Source organism: Triticum urartu, chromosome 6, assembly GCF_003073215.2.
Source record: "Triticum urartu cultivar G1812 chromosome 6, Tu2.1, whole genome shotgun sequence".
In the NCBI taxonomy this organism is placed as follows: Eukaryota; Viridiplantae; Streptophyta; class Magnoliopsida; order Poales; family Poaceae; genus Triticum; species Triticum urartu.
Genome location: NC_053027.1, coordinates 194,886,602 through 194,904,127, shown reverse-complemented (window position 1 = coordinate 194,904,127; position 17,526 = coordinate 194,886,602).

Genomic DNA, 17,526 nt, shown 5'->3' with positions numbered 1-17,526 from the left:
AATGGTGGCATGCAAATTATTTGTTTGTGCTCTATCCAACACAACAGTGAGCTATAGGATGGTAACTACAAACTCTGCAGCTGATACGTCTCCAACGTATCTATAATTTTTGATTATTACATACTATTATATTATCAACCTTGGATGTTTTATATGCATTCATATGCTATTTTATATGATTTTGGGAACTAACCTATTAACCTAGAGCCCAGTGCCAGTTTCTGTTTTTTCCTTGTTTTAGAGTATCACAGAAAAGGAAAATCAAACGGAGTCCAATTGACCTGAAACTTCACAGAACTTATTTTTGGACCAAGAGAAGCCCACGGAGTATCGGAGATGGACCAGAAGAGTCTCGGGCTGCCCACAAGGGTGGGGGGTGCACCCACCCCCTGGGCGCGCCCCCCTGCCTCGTGGACAGCCCGGAGATCCACCGACGTACTTCTTCCTCCCATATATACCCATATACACTAAAAACATCGAAGAGCACAATAGATCAGGAGTTCCGCCACCAGAAGCCTCCGTAGCCACCGAAAACCAATCTAGACCCGTTTCGGCACCCTGCCGGAGGGGGAACCCCTCACCGATGGCCATCTTCATCATCCTGGCGCTCTCCATGACGAGGAGGGAGTAGTTCTCCCTCGGGGCTGAGGGTATGTACCAGTAGCTATGTGTTTGATCTTTCTCTCTCTCTCGTGTTCTTGAGGTGGTACGATCTTGATGTATCGCGAGCTTTGCTATTATAGTTGGATCTTAGGATGTTTCTCCCCTCTACTCTCTTGTAATGGATTGAGTTTTCCCTTTGAAGTTATCTTATCGGATTGAGTCTTTAAGGATTTGAGAACACTTGATGTATGTCTTGCGTGGGATACCCGTGGTGACAATGGGGTATTCTATTGATCCACTTGATGTATGTTTTGGTGATCAACTTGCGGGTTCCGCCCATGAACCTATGCATAGGGGTTGGCACACGTTTTCGTCTTCACTCTCCCGTAGGAACTTTGGGGCACTCTTTGAAGTACTTTGTGTTGGTTTGAATAGATGAATCTGAGATTGTGTGATGCATATCGTATAATCATACCCACGGATACTTGAGGTGACATTGGAGTATCTAGGTGACATTAGGGTTTTTGTTGATTTGTGTCTTAAGGTGTTATTCTAGTATGAACTCTATGATAGATTGAACTGAAAGAATAGCTTCGTGTTATTTTACTACGGACTCTTGAATAGATCGATCATAAAGGATAACTTTGAGGTGGTTTCGTACCCTACCATAATCTCTTCGTTTGTTCTCCGCTATTAGTGACTTTGGAGTGACTCTTTGTTGCATGTTGAGGGATAGTTATATGATCCAATTGTGTTATTATTATTGTGATAACTTGCACTAGTGAAAGTATGAACCCTAGGCCTTGTTTCCTAGTATTGCAATACCGTTTGTGCTCACTTTTACCATTAGTTACCTTGCTGTTTTTATACTTTCAGATTACAAAAACCTATATCTACCATCCATATTGCACTTGTATCACCATCTCTTCGCCGAACTAGTGCACCTATACAATTTACCATTGTATTGGGTGTGTTGGGGACACAAGAGACTCTTTGTCATTTGGTTGCAGGGTTGTTTGAGAGAGACCATCTTCATCCTATGCCTCCCATGGATTGATAAACCTTAGGTCATCCACTTGAGGGAAATTTGCTACTATCCTACAAACCTCTGCACTTGGAGGCCCAACAACGTCTACAAGAAGAAGGTTGTGTAGTAGACATCAAGCTCTTTTCTGGCGCCATTGCCGGGGAGGTTAGCGCTTGAAGGTATATCTTTAGATCTTGCAATCGAATCTTTTTGTTTCTTGTTTTAGCACTAGTTTAGTTTATAAAAGAAAACTACAAAAAATATGGAATTGAGTTTGCCTCATATGCTTCATCTTTTTAATATCTTTCGTGAGTATGATGGAAAGGAAAATTGTGCTCAAGTGCTAGAATAAGAATGCATTAGAATGTTTGGCACTAAATATTTGAATGCTGAGCATGATTGCAAGGTTGTTAGTATGAATTCCTTGAATATCCATGATGCTAATGATATGCAAAGCCACAAGCTTGGGGAAGCTATGTTTGATGAAGATGATATTTTTTGTCCCCCAAGTTTTGATGAGCTAATTTATTATGATGAAAGCATGCCTCCTATTTATGATGATTATATTGATGAAAGTGGATTTGGAGAGGTCATGACTTTATTTTGTGATGAATCCACTATTCCGGAAGAGGTTCCAATTGATTATGAGAACAAAGTTGCTATCTATGATGATTATTGTGATGACTTGTACGCTATAAAGAATAATGATATCCATGAAACTTGTCATCATGATTTTATTTGTCAATTGGATTATGCCTCACATGATAATTATTTTGTTGAGTTTGCTCCCACTATTATTCATGAGAAGAATTTTGCTTGTGTGGAGAGTAATAAAATTTCTATGCTTGTAGATCATGAAAATAGTGTTTTATGTGATGCTTATATTGTTGAATTCATTCATGATGCTACTGAAAATTATTATGAGGGAGGAATATATGCCTGTAGGAATTGCAATAATATCAAGTTTCCTCTCTATGTGCTTAAAATTTTGAAGTTATGCTTGTTTTGCCCTCCTATGCTAGTTGATTATTGTTCCCATAAGTTGTTTGCTCACAAAATCCCTATGCATAGGAAGTGGGTTAGACTTAAATGTGCTAGTCATATTCTTCATGATGCTCTCTTTATGTTTTAATTCTTATCTTTTATGTGAGCATCATTGAAATCATCATGCCTAGCTAGGGGCGTTAAACGATAGCGCTTGTTGGGAGGCAACCCAATTTTATTTTTGTTCCTTGATTTTTGCTCCTGTTTAGTAATAAATAATTTATCTAGCCTATGTTATTATTGAGTTTTTATGTTTTAATTAGTGTTTGTGCCAAGTAGAACCGTTGGGAAGACTTGGGGAAAGTCTTGTTGATCTTGTTGTAAAAAACAGAAACTTTAGCGCTCACGAGAATTGCTGCCATTTTCTTTATAGGAGAGTGATATTTAGTTAATTCTTTTTTAAGATGATTAATAGATAAATTCCTCACGTCCAGAAATTTATTTTAGAATTTTTGGGGTTCCAGAAGTATACGTTTGATCCAGATTACTACAGACTGTTCTGTTTTTGACAGATTCTGTTTTCTATGTGTTGTTTACTTATTTTGATGAATCTATGGCTAGTAAAAGAGTTTATAAACCATAGAGAAGTTGTAATACAGTAGGTTTAACACCAATATAAATCAAGAATGAGTTCATTACAGTATCTTGAAGTGGTGTTTTGTTTTCTTTCGCTAACGGAGCTTACGAGTTTTCTGTTAAGTTTTGTGTTGTGAAGTTTTCAAGTTTTGGGTAAAGATTCGATGGACTATGGAATAAGGAGTGGCAAGAGCATAAGCTTGTGGATGCCCAAGTCACCCCAAGGTAATATTCAAGGATAACCAAAAGCCTAAGCTTGGGGATGCCCCGGAAGGCATCCCCTCTTTCGTCTTCGTTCATCGGATAACTTTACTTGGAGCTATATTTTTATTTACCACATGATATGTGTTTTGCTTGGAGCGTCATTTTTTTTCTTTTTTTTTGCTTGCTGTTTGAATAGAATACCAAGATCTGAAATTCTTAAATGTTAGAGAGTCTTCATATAGTTGCATAATTATTTGACTACTCATTGATCTTCACGTATATCTTTGGGAGTAGTTCGTTGTTGCTCTAGTGCTTCACTTATATCTTTTTAGAGAATGGTGGTGGTTTTTATTTATAGATATAGATGAACTCTCATGCGTCACTTATATTATTTTGAGAGTCCTAAACATCATGGTAATTTGCTTTGGTTATGAAGTTAGTCCTAATATAATGGGCATCCAAGAGGGATATAATAAAAACTTTCATATAAAGTGCATTGAATACTTGAGAACTTTGATACTTGATGATTGTTTTGAGATATGAAGATGGTGATATTAGAGTCCTGCTACCTGAGTAGTTGTGAATTTGAGGAATACTTTTGTTGAAGTTTGTGATTCCCGTAACATGCACGTATGGTGAACCGTTATGTGACGAAGTCGGAGCATGATTTGTTTATTGATTGTCCTCCTTATGAGTGGCGGTCGGGGACGAGTGATGATCTTTTCCTACCAATCTATCCCCCTAGGAGCATGCGTGTAGTACTTTGTTTAGATAACTAATAGATTTTTGCAATAAGTATGTGAGTTCTTTATGACTAATGTTGAGTCCATGGATTATGCGCACTCTCACCCTTCCACCATTGCTAGCCTCTCTAGTACAGTGCAACTTTCACCGGTACCATAAACCCACCATATACCTTCCTCAAAACAACCACCATACCTACCGATTATGGCATTTCCATAGCCATTCCGAGATATATTGCCATGCAACTTTCTACCGTTCCGTTATTATGACACGCTTCATCATTGTCATATTGCTTTGCATGATCATGTAGTTGACATCGTATTTGTGGCAAAGCCACCATTCATAATTCTTCCATACATGTCACTCTTGAGTCATTGCACATCCCGGTAGACTGCTGGAGGCATTCATATAGAGTCATATTTTGTTCTAAGTATCAAGTTGTAATTCTTGAGTTGTAAGTAAATAAAAGTGTGATGATCATCATTATTAGAGCATTGTCCCAGTGAGGAAAGGATGATGGAGACTATGATTCCCCCATAATTCAGGATGAGACTCCGGACGGAAAAAAAGAGGCCATAAAAAAGGAAAGAGAAAAGGCCCAAATAAAAAAATAAAAAAATGAGAGAAAAATAAATAAGGGGCAATGCTACTATCCTTTTACCACACTTGTGCTTCAAAGTAGCACCATGATCTTCATTATAGAGAGTCTCATATGTTATCACTTTCATATAATAGTGGGAATTTTTCATTAGAACTTGGCTTGTATATTCCAATGATGGGCTTCCTCAAAATGCCCTAGGTCTTCGTGAGAAAGCGAATTGGATGCACACCCACTAGTTTCTTTTGTTGAGCTTTCATACATTTATAGCTCTAGTGCATCCGTTGCATGGCAATCCCTACTCACTCACATTGATATCTATTGATGGGCATCTCCATAGCCCGTTGATACGCCTTGTTGATGGGAGACTATCTTCTCCTTTTGTCTTCTCCACAACCACCATTATATTCCACAATATAGTGCTATGTCCATGGCTCACGCTCATGTATTGCGTGAAGGTTGAAAAAGTTTGAGAACACCAAAAGTATGAAACAATTTCTTGGCTTGTCGTCGGGGTTGTGCATGATTTAAATACTTTGTGTGGTGAAGATGGAGCATAGCCAGACTATATGATTTTGTAGCGATAGCTTTCTTTGGCCATGTTATTTTGAGAAGACATGATTGCTTGGTTAGTATGCTTGAAGTATTATTATTTTTATGTCAATATTAAAATTTTGTCTTGAATCTTATGGATCTGAATATTCTTGCCACAATACAGAAGAATTACATAGAGAAATATGTTAGGTAGCATTCCACATCAAAAATTCTGTTTTTATCATTTACTTACTCGAGGACGAGCAGGAATTAAGCTTGGGGATGCTGATACGTCTCCAACGTATCTATAATTTTTGATTGTTCCATGCTATTATATTATCAACCTTGGATGTTTTATATGCTATTTTATATGATTTTTGGGACTAACCTATTAACCTAGAGCCCAGTGCGAGTTTCTGTTTTTTCCCTTGTTTTAGAGTATCGCAGAAAAGGAAAATCAAACGGAGTCCAATTGACCTAAAACTTCACGGAACTTAATTTTTGGACCAGAAGAAGCCCACGGAGTATCGGAGATGGACCAGAAGAGTCCCCGGCTGCCCACGAGGGTGGGGGCGCGCCCACCCCCTGGGCACGTCCCCTGCCTCGTGGACAGCCCGGAGATCCACCGACGTACTTCTTCCTCCCATATATACCCATATACCCTAAAAACATCGAAGAGCACAATAGATCGGGAGTTCCGCCGCCAGAAGCCTCTGTAGCCACCAAAAACCAATCTAGACCCGTTCTGGCACCCTGCCGGAGGGGAACCCCTCACCGGTGGCCATCTTCATCATCCTGGCGCTCTCCATGACGAGGAGGGAGTAGTTCTCCCTCGGGGCTGAGGGTATGTACCAATAGCTATGTGTTTGATCTCTCTCTCTCTCTCTCTCTCTCTTTCTCTCGTGTTCTTGAGGTGGTACGATCTTGATGTATTGCGAGCTTTGCTATTATAGTTGGATCTTATGATGTTTCTCCCCCTCTACTCTCTTGTAATGGATTGAGTTTTCCCTTTGAAGTTATCTTATCGGATTGAGTCTTGAAGGATTTGAGAACACTTGATGTATGTCTTGCGTGGGATACCCGTGGTGACAATGGGGTATTCTATTGATCCACTTGATGTATGTTTTGGTGATCAACTTGCGGGTTCCGCCCATGAACCTATGCATAGGGGTTGGCACACATTTTTGTCTTGACTCTCCGGTAGGAACTTTGGGGCACTCTTTGAAGTACTTTGTGTTGGTTTGAATAGATGAATCTGAGATTGTGTGATGCATATCGTATAATCATACCCACTGATACTTGAGGTGACATTGGAGTATCTAGGTGACATTAGGGTTTTGGTTGATTTGCGTCTTAAGTTGTTATTCTAGTATGAACTCTATGACAGATTGAACGGAAAGAATAGCTTCGTGTTATTTTACTACGGACTCTTGAATAGATCGATCAGAAAGGATAACTTTGAGGTGGTTTCGTACCCTACCATAATCTCTTTATTTGTTCTCTGTTATTAGTGACTTTGGAGTGACTCTTTGTTGCATGTTGAGGGATAATTATATGATCCAATTATGTTATTATTGTTGAGAGAACTTGCACTAGTGAAAGTATGAACCCTAGGCCTTATTTCCTAGCATTGCAATACCGTTTGTGCTCACTTTTACCATTAGTTACCTTGCTGTTTTTATATTTTCAGATTACAAAAACCTATATCTACCATCCATATTGCACTTGTATCACCATCTCTTCGCTGAACTAGTGCACCTATACAATTTACCATTGTATTGGGTGTGTTGGGGACACAAGAGACTCTTTGTTATTTGGTTGCAGGGTTGTTTGAGAGAGACAATCTTCATCCTACGCCTCCCACGGATTGATAAACCTTAGGTCATCCACTTGAGGGAAATTTGCTACTGTCCTACAAACCTCTGCACTTGGAGGCCCAACAACGTCTACAAGAAGAAGGTTGTGTAGTAGACATCAGCAGCCTTCTCTTTTTACTGCCCATAATGAGTTGTTAGACAACAATGTCTGAATCTTTTTAGTTCCTAGTGGTTCCCGAAGCAGTTCACTCAAGATTACGTCGCAAAGTACATGATAGGTGGACATGCAATGATGGTTAAAGTATTTCATCGAGACTACAATGAGCATCGAGAAGTCCTAATGAAGACAGTGAAGGATGGATGGGCAGCCATCACAAGGGGTTGGCCTAGAGTCATGCGCGCCTTACGCATGGAGGAAGGCACAATATGGGCATTCCGCTTCACCTTCTCCAGCAACCAGAATGTCTTTTGCCTCTCTCTTTGCAGTCTTTAGTACAACTGTGGTTCATCATTCTTTACTTGGTGCTTCTATAGTTCTTCAGTGTATGTACATGTGCATCGAATTATGGATTCGTGGTTGAACCTATATTTGTAATAAACATAGTTGGATATGAAATAAGTGATTGCCTACTTTCAAATTCAAAACATGTGATTTTTAAATTTGGGATTAATTGGATTAATTACGGATTACACTTCACACGGTTTGCGAAAGCGAAACGTCTGCGATATACGTGGAGATCAAAAACGTTTCTAGGATCCACTACGTGTGTGATCAATCTCCACTGCACACACGACTTTCTCTTGAAAACTGTTTGCGTTAGGCCACCTTGCACAAATATTTATCACATAAAAACTGTGTGTGATGGATAGCCTTTGCCACACAGTTTCTTCTATGGACCGTGTGTGATACATTCAATAACGTAAACGATTTAACGGGAAACATTGTGTGTGATGCACCTGTGAACAAAAACGTTTTCCTTGGAGCGACTGTGTGGGATGTACATACGAACGGAAACGTTTAGCGGGGACTGACTGTGTGGGATGTACTTGCGACCGGAAACAATTTCATCGTATAATTGTATTTTTTTAGCTCTACTATATGTATTTCCGTATTTGAGCGCTCTCTGGCTGCACATGTTCTCATTCCGCCGAGCCTGCGCGCCAGGAGGGCATATCCCTGACGGTTTTTGGGTCGTGTGGGAAGGACCCCCCTATCGCCCAGACTCACTTGGGAACGGTTCCAAATGCCATTGCGGAAAGGGGTTAAAAATCGTTTGTTTAGGACCGACGCGCACCAGTGTCAATCACATCATTCTCTAATGATGTGATCTCGTTCATCAAATTTAGATATATTAAAACCGAGCATCCTCCCAGCCTCCCATGCTATTAGCATCCAACGCCGTCTGTTTTTATGATCTAGCCAATCTTGGCCATTTGATATCTCCGTTAGCACCCCGTGGGTTGGGTGTTGTTGAGGGGCGCTATTCCGGTGGAAAAATTGAAGTGTGCTGGTTGATTGGGCTTGTGCATGATGGCCCAACTAGCTGATCCGTTTTTGTCATCTTCATCACGAAGGAAGAATGGATCAGACGCTGGTCAGCGATGTCTCTTCGTATCCCTCGCTCAGCCCCACTCTTGGCCTAACCCTAGCCGCACACCCTTCCTTTCCCACTCTTGACTTAACCACCAGTGAAGGCAGAGGCAGCGGCAACGGTGAATCATCCCCCTTCCCAGCGGCGTGGATTAGCACCATGGCGATCTCGCGCGCTCCCTTCCCGACCGTGACCTTGAAGAACGGCTTCCTCTACATTACTATCCCGTTCATGTATGATTTCTTCCATCAAACAATCACTCATGATGTCATCTCACTCTCAATTTTGCACAACTATGTTGTTATATTGCATCTGGTAACTTGATTTGGGAAGATCTTGGAGATAGGGAGGGGGATAGGTTGTGGCGGCCAGATCAGTTAGATGAGGTCAAAGAGAACCTTGAAGATTCACACTCATCACTCGAAAAGTTGTACCTTACTTGAATATTGATTCTTAATTTTTCATGTGCGAGGTGTATGGTGCTCTTCGCTTGTTCTACTCCCTGGTTGAACAAGCTCCTTATCCATGTTACAGACAGGTAGAATTTTTTTTTACAAGATAGATAGAACCGTTTTATTCTTGCCTCCTTCTCAGTTTATTTTGGGATAAGCACATCAAAGGATTCGTTCTGTAAAAAATAGTGTCTCTTGGACTACATGGTTTTGTTATAAAGGTAACCTTTATTAGCACATACTATCATTAGCGAATGTCATTAGGTTTCCTTGTCATGCAGTATGGAAACAATCGGAATGAATAGATGAGGTTAATTATATTTCCAGTATGTTACTTACTGATAAAAAATACGTACACACTAAATGCTAAATACGGACACACATGTCAAGTACATGTTGCACAGTTTCTAATATATTATACTTTAGGTATCTCTCAGCTACGTAAAATTGGATTTCCCTAAAAGAAGCAAAATCACATTATTGTGCTAGTACTAATTTACTTATTTTAATATTCTGCCTATCTTGAGGCAAGTATCTAATTTTACTCCAATAGTAGCGTGCACATAGGTATATGGGCACTTACACATGCACACACTTACACTGAGACTCAATTACAATCGAATAGGTCTACATTTTTCTTTCTGTAGCTTCAAAGATATAGCAAAGACAGGTAAGAATAGCCATGGACAATTATCAATTATGATGATATTAGGTAGGTACCAAAGGTGAGGATTTCATACTAGGTTTCTGCCCATATTCAGTAAGAGAAAAATTTGTTTGAGTTTTAAAACCATTATTGTGTAACTTTACCGATGAGCTATTGTATTTGTACCAAGTAGTTTCCTATATGACGCTTCAGTTCATTCTTATTTTATTTCTATTACTCTGTGGAAGAATAAACAGTCCCTAATGGATTTCCCCTGTTTTATTCACCTCTTTATAGACTAGCTGCTAATGGATTTTGTGTGTTCCAGAGGCAATTGGTTGGGTTCGGTTCAATTCCTATAAATGGCAGGAGAGAAGCAAATCAATTAGATTGTACACTGCAGGGTTTGCTTACTATGCTCGGTGCAGGTGTGATGTAGTTAGAGATTAGTTAGTATGTGCATCAGCATTTATACATTTTTTTTTAAATCGCTTGCTTTAAACGATACTTCATTAGACATGAGAACAAATGTAAACTTCCAAGGTTCTTCTTTCAGCATAGCGACAGTGAGCAAATTTTCAGCTTTCATTCTTCAAATTCACATTGCAATGTTTATCTGAATGGCATGTGTTCCTACTGTTTGTAAAACTGTACTATTTCACAAATCTGGTAAACTGACAGTGAGTATGATGCTACAACTTCTAATTTCACCAAATAGGAATCATGTGTTTTAGTACTGAACTCGAAATTTTAATAGGTTGTATTCTTTCTCCTTGACATTTGTTTTCATTTCTCACCAAACTAGAAGTTTGTCTATACTGCCACAACCAAACTTGATTGTCCATGTGTGTGTCAATTATATCACATGATTAAAACACTATTTTGCATACAATTGCGTCAATCACTATCATGATGCCATTAAAATTGAATGGGCGCAGCAACGCGCGCCTTTCATAATCTGGTGACAACTCATGTCTATGGCTAGTGACGGTGTCCTGGACTAGGGGGTACTCATCACGTCATCTCCCGATCAGTTGGATTGGGCCGAGGAGCCCCATGACCGCATACTCATGGGCCAGTTCGGACAGCTGCCGCATACAAGAAAGATTCCACAAGACTTGGCGATCAAGACAAGGACTCCTCCCCACCGGCGTATTCGGCTAGGACTCTTGTTATCCTAGGCCTCTAGTGCATTATATAAACCAAGGCCAGGCTAGTCGATAGAATATATACAACAATCATACCATAGGCTAGCTTCTAGGGTTTAGCCTCTCTGATCTCGTGGTAGATCAACTCTTGTACTACCCATATCATCAATATTAATCAAGCAGGACGTAGGGTTTTACCTCCATCAAGAGGGCCCGAACCTGGGTAAAACATCGTGTCCCCTGCCTCCTGTTACCATCGATCCTAGACGCACAGTTCGGGACCCCCTACCCGAGATCCGCCGGTTTTGACACCGACATTGGTGCTTTCATTGAGAGCTCCGCTGTGTAATCGGCAAAAGGATCAATGGCTCACCCGCAGGTCAACTGCGATGCCGGCTTCTTCGTCACCGGCTCGGCCGGTCGCCTTGGCAGGACCGAGGACTGTGCCCTACCTCCGATCGTCATGTTCGGATGAGGGACTTCATCAACATCAACTCCGATCTCTATCAAGATCATGGAGGAATCATCCAGGGAGCCCGGGGGCTCAACGTCAACATTGCCCTCGGGTGACCGTGCTGTTTTTCTGGACAGCGAATTCGTATCCGCCGCCACCGCCTCCTCAAGTGTCGTTTTAATGATTGCTTCGGTGGAATTGTGCGGAATTGAGTCTACAACAAGCCTGGAAAAATTCATCGAGTTCCGATGGAGGAATCTCTGGCAATCCGTGATATACCGGAGCCCTGTCAAATCTGGACAGGAATCTGGACGAGTTTAGGGCGTGGTGTCCAGTTTCTAGCTCTGATGTCCCTTGGAAGATCCAACCATTGATCGGCTGCAGAATTCCTATATATAGCACCCCTCAAAATTTCAGCTCGATCCGACCATTCAAACTCTGGTAAACCTCCGATGAGCGCAACGATTTTCGGATCTGTTTTCTGCGCGAATACGGACCCGGCCAGAATTCATGTTTCTTTATGAACGTGATATTGGACAACCTTTTTTAAGGAATTTTCTTCTATGGTATTGCGCGTTGTTTTTAAACACGTACCCATAAAATTTTAAGCCTCCTCCAAGGTAATATTCACCATCACGCTGGTGTCAAACCAGTCTGGCAGTATTGCTCCACGGCTGGCGACCTGCGCTAGACATGTCGCCGCTTTATTGAGCCGAGCTCAATTCCTTCGATCATCATATCGGCAAGCCGAACAAGAGTTCGGCATCGTGAAGGATAAATCATCACCAACATCGCTGCCCCATGGATTACACGGAGCGGGAACACATGCATCACCGCATGGTCACTTTATCCAACCGGCATTGTCCGCGTCACAAGTTACGACCTGCGTCAGCATGGCCGCACTGTTGCTTCTTTAAGCCGATGTCCATCACGTCGAACTGCTTCAACACCTCGGCTGACACGGCAGCTGCAACGTCTCCTTACCGACCTGCTCCGTCTCCTCGGCTAGACCGAGGGCTTCACCATCTCTTCATCAACTTACTTCGGAGACTTCGGCGTCACCAGCTGACCAGCTTCATCACAATAGCTGGACCACGGGCTTTTCCTCGGCGAGCCAACCTTTGCTAGCATCGCTAGTCCATCGCGTTATCACCCATCAGGCAATGGGTGTGCGGATCGATTCCCGATTTTGGGAGTCGCTTTTCTTCGGAATGCTACAACAAATAAACCAGGTGCTATTAATCCTAACAATTTTTGCTTATTGGGTTTATTTTTTCTTAAGGCATTATTACTCTGGCTTGTCCATCATATGTACACAGGTCTATCAAATGGTGGCCGCATTAACGACGGTCGCATGGTGGTTCGGTCAGTCTCTGTACATAGTCCGGCGAATGCCGCATCCAGAACTCGGACCGACCTGTGAATTCAGGCTTTGCCACGCCTTTACCGCATCACGCCGACGCCCTGCATCGACATTGACTTCGGCGCCAGGCCATATTTATTTTATTACTCACTTTGCATAAATTATTTATTATGCAACATTTTTTTATTATCATTATTATTATTATCTCCGGTTTGCACTATTTTTTGTGCATAGGAAAATGATCCGGGTTGGGCAGTATCGTCAACTTGGCGTACTGACATACCACGCCACCTCAGCTAGACGGGGGGCTTCGTCAACACTTCATTACCCCATGCCGGGGACTTCGGCATCACTCTGCCGGCCTGCATTGACCGTGCTATGTCACCACCTCAGCGTGTCGAGCTCTCCGTTCCGCCACCTCGGGACCGGCTTGGGGGATGGAACCTTGTCCCGCATCAAGCTCGGACCATGTCATCAATGCCGAACACATTAACCAGCTAAGTCGCTTTCATGCTCAAAGTTTTAATTTTTAACTTGTGTTCGGTTCGACCAAGCATTATACTTTTTTGGAAAAAAGTTGCTTGTAAAAAATCTCCTTGTCAAAACTTTGTTTGTGACATGCAAATTCAAATACCCCGTTTATTTGGGGGCTCCCTTGACGGAGTTTTTTCTCTTGCATATGATTATACTTGTACGGCTTCGTTCCTTGTTCGTGTATTACGCCACAATATGCACCATATTGACATAAGCGATTTGCAAGCTGGGTTGCCTGGCTCCTGTGCTTACCCCTACGTTCCCGATTGTTCGACTAGGGAGTAAAGGGAGCACCTCTACGATTGTCACGACCGGGTCATCCGAGCTCTGGCCTCAGACTGGGTGAAGCCGAAAGCTAGCGCTCTTATTGTTTTCAATCATGGTCGGCACACAATGGAATTCATGAGTACAAAAAATCTATTGCACAAGTCTCATAGTAATAATGAGCACCGAAGAAAGGTATCGGTGGGGGTACTATTTTCTTCGAAGATGCTTCTTACACTTTGTTATTAATACAACATATGTTCCCTGAGCACGCTTTGTCTGTTACAGCCTTATGGCCTGATTGCCTGGTCATCGGAAACACCGTCGATACTCTCGACAGGCGGAGTACATGACACTTTTCGGCCCTTGGCCGAAGAGGGAGAAGGCGACGGTCGGTTAAGACGCGTTTAAAGTTCGGGTGAACACAAATATGATACAAGTACTTCGGTACACACAATCATTATACATAAAATTCTTACCCAAGTCACTTGGGGGCTCTTAAAATTTATATATGAGTTGTAAATGTGTTTTCTTCTTGGTCGTTGTCAAAACACGACAGAAGCACAATTTTTTTCTTTCTCTTCCAATTTTCAGATTGGCACCGAACACTTGATCTTGTTCGGACGTCATGTTTTTACTGACGTTTTTTGGTTTTTCAAGCTTTTGGCACTTTTAAACTATTTGTGTGTTTTCAGCACAAGTCTCGTAGTGCAACGCCGGACACCTTTGGAGATTCGGCAAAAACATTCTCGGATATTGCTATATATGCATCGGTGTCGAATTGTGTCTTCGGTTAATAGTTGGGTTGCCCGGCTCCTGCGCTTGCCTCCTACGTTCCGCTCTGTTTGGCTAGGTGTGCAAAGGGAGAACCACTGCGATTGTGCTTCCAGCTCACTTGGTTAAGCACCTCATTGGAGAAAGCCGAAAACTGACTGTCACAATAAGCGTAAACTGGTCAGCAATCCGATGACTGTATTAAATGACGGGCCATTCATAACATTGGCCGAAGTGTTTACGGCTTGACCTCGATTGTCGCCGAACACTACCGGGGGCTAGTAACTGGCCTCCCAAACTAAAATCCTCAATATTTTGCTCTTACATTAGAGCTGAGGTTTCATGATCATGCTTAGCATGACAACCCAAAGAAAGGGATCGATAGCGGGACTATTTTCTTTGGAAGATATTTCTTATGATAAGCAGTAATATAACATATCTCTCTGCGTACCTTTGTTTATAAAACCGTATGGCCAGATTGCCTTGTTTGTCGTAAATCTTTGCCCTCATAAAGGCTTTATAAAGTAAGACAAACACTCCTCGGCTACTAGCCGAGGAGGTGGAAGTCGATGGTCAGTCAACAAAGTTTTGTACAATGCGGATCCAAGCATTAAATGACGTAAAGTACTTGGATACATAGAATCATTACACATAATTTGTGATTTTACTCTGGATATCGATCCTTAATTCGGCCACCCATGCCCGTATTAAGGCTTGGGGGCTACTGGGCTTCAGGCTTATCATTTACTAATTTTAAAGGGGCGTATCGATCCCTTGATCTGGTGTTGCCACCCGAGCAGTGTCTCGGGGGCTATTGCATTGGCAATCCAATGCAGAAAATTTAAGTGCAATATAGTTTTCAAGGAGATTATGATCCTCAGGTTGGTCGGCCGCACCCAACCTGAGTCTCGAGGACTCTGCACACCGCTTTTTGTGTCCTGAAGTATTCTTCTGAGCTAGGAGTTGATCCTCAGACCGATTTTGCAAATCAACCTGAGTCTCAGCGGCTACTGGGATCAGCGGTCTTATGTCATCCTTCAGGTGCATCTCGGGTTTTAGACCGATACACACCTTGAGGGCTACTGGCTATATATCTCGGCAGAGAATAAATTGCACCAATCAAAAATATTGACAAAAAATTGGCCCACAGTCGGGGTGGTGCATCACCTTGGAAACAGTCCGGCATAAAGCTCGGGCGCTAGTGGCTGGCTCCATAGAGGGCATTTCCAGCATTAAGCTCGGCTAAACTCCTTCAACTCTTTTGGACCAAGATGATCTATGACATCTTGGATATAGTCCGGCGTTGGAGCTTGGACATAGTCCGGCGTTGGATCTCGGATACATTTCGGCGTTAGAGCTCGGAAGCAGTCCGGCATTGGTGCTCGGCTACAAAAGATACCTCGAATGCAGTCCGGCGTTAGAGCTCGGACGCAAGAGGACACTGCCTCCCGGGAACAACTTCAAACCCGAGGTGTGGCATAAAAATAAAAAGGCATTGATAAAGGCCGGAAACTTAAAGGGGCTCCTCGGATACCCGACGTGTCAACTCGTCGAATGCATTTCGACGATCCTCAAGATCGAAGATGGGAAGATTTGTTGAACCAGTTTCCAAGACCGACAACCGAAGATGAAGAACAGTTCGAAAGAATCGAGGAGCGTCCCTAACTTGAAGACCGGTTCAGGGGGCTACTGACGGTGTCCTGGACTAGGGGGTACTCATCACGTCGTCTCCTGATCAGTTGGATTGGGCCAAGGACCCCCATGACCGCATACTCATGGGCTAGTTCGGACAGCTGCCGCATACAAGAAAGATTCCACAAGACTTGGCGATCAAGACAAGGACTCCTCCCCACCGGCGTATTCGGCTAGGACTCTTGTTATCCTAGGCCTCTGGTGCATTATATAAACCGAGGCCAGGCTAGTCGATAGAATATATACAACAATCATACCATAGGGTAGCTTCTAGGTTTTAGCCTCTCTGATCTCGTGGTAGATCAACTCTTGTACTACCCATATCATCAATATTAATCAAGCAGGACGTAGGGTTTTACCTCCATCAAGAGGGCCCGAACCTGGGTAAAACATCATGTCCCCTGCCTCCTGTTACCATCCGGCCTAGACGCACAGTTCGGGACCCCCTACCCGAGATCCGCTGGTTTTGACACCGACAGCTAGGAAACTTAACCATCTTTGATTAACGAGCTAGTCAAGTAGAGGCATACTAGTGACACTCTGTTTGTCTATGTATTCACACATGTACTAAGTTTCCGGCAAATACAATTCTAGCATGAATAATAAACATTTACATTGATATAAGGAAATATAAATAACAACTCTATTATTGCCTCTAGGGCATATTTCCTTCAGTCTCCCACTTGCACTAGAGTCAATAATCTAGATTACATTGTAATGATTCTAACACCCATGGAGTCTTGGTGTTGATCATGTTTTGCTCGTGAGAGAGGCTTAGTCAACGGGTTTGCAACATTCAGATCCGTATGTATCTTGCAAATCTCTATGTCTCCCTCCTTGACTTGATCGCGGTTGGAATTGAAGTGTCTCTTGATGTGCTTGGTTCTCTTGTGAAATCTGGATTCCTTTGCCAAGGCAATTGCACCAGTATTGTCACAAAAGATTTTCATTGGACCCGATGCACTAGGTATGACACCTAGATCGGATATGAACTCCTTCATCCAGACTCCTTCATTTGCTACTTCCGAAGTAGCTATGTATTCCGCTTCGCACGTAGATCCCACCGCGGCGCTTTTTTTAGAACTGCACCAACCGACAGCTCCACCATTCAATAAAAATACGTATCCAGTTTCTGAATTAGAGTCATCCGGATCAGTGTCTAATCTTGCATCAACGTAACCATTTACGATGAGCTCTTTGTCACCTTCATAAATGAGAAACATATCCTTAGTCCTTTTCAGGTATTTCAGGATGTTCTTGACTATTGTCCAGTGATCCACTCCTGGATTACTTTGGTACCTTGGTGCTAAACTTATAGCAAGGCACACATCAAGTCTGGTACCACAGCATTGCATACATGATAGAACCTATGGCCAAAGCATAGGGAATGACTTTCATTTTCTCTCTATCTTCTGCAGTGGTCGGGCATTGAGTCTGACTCAACTTCACACCTTGTAACA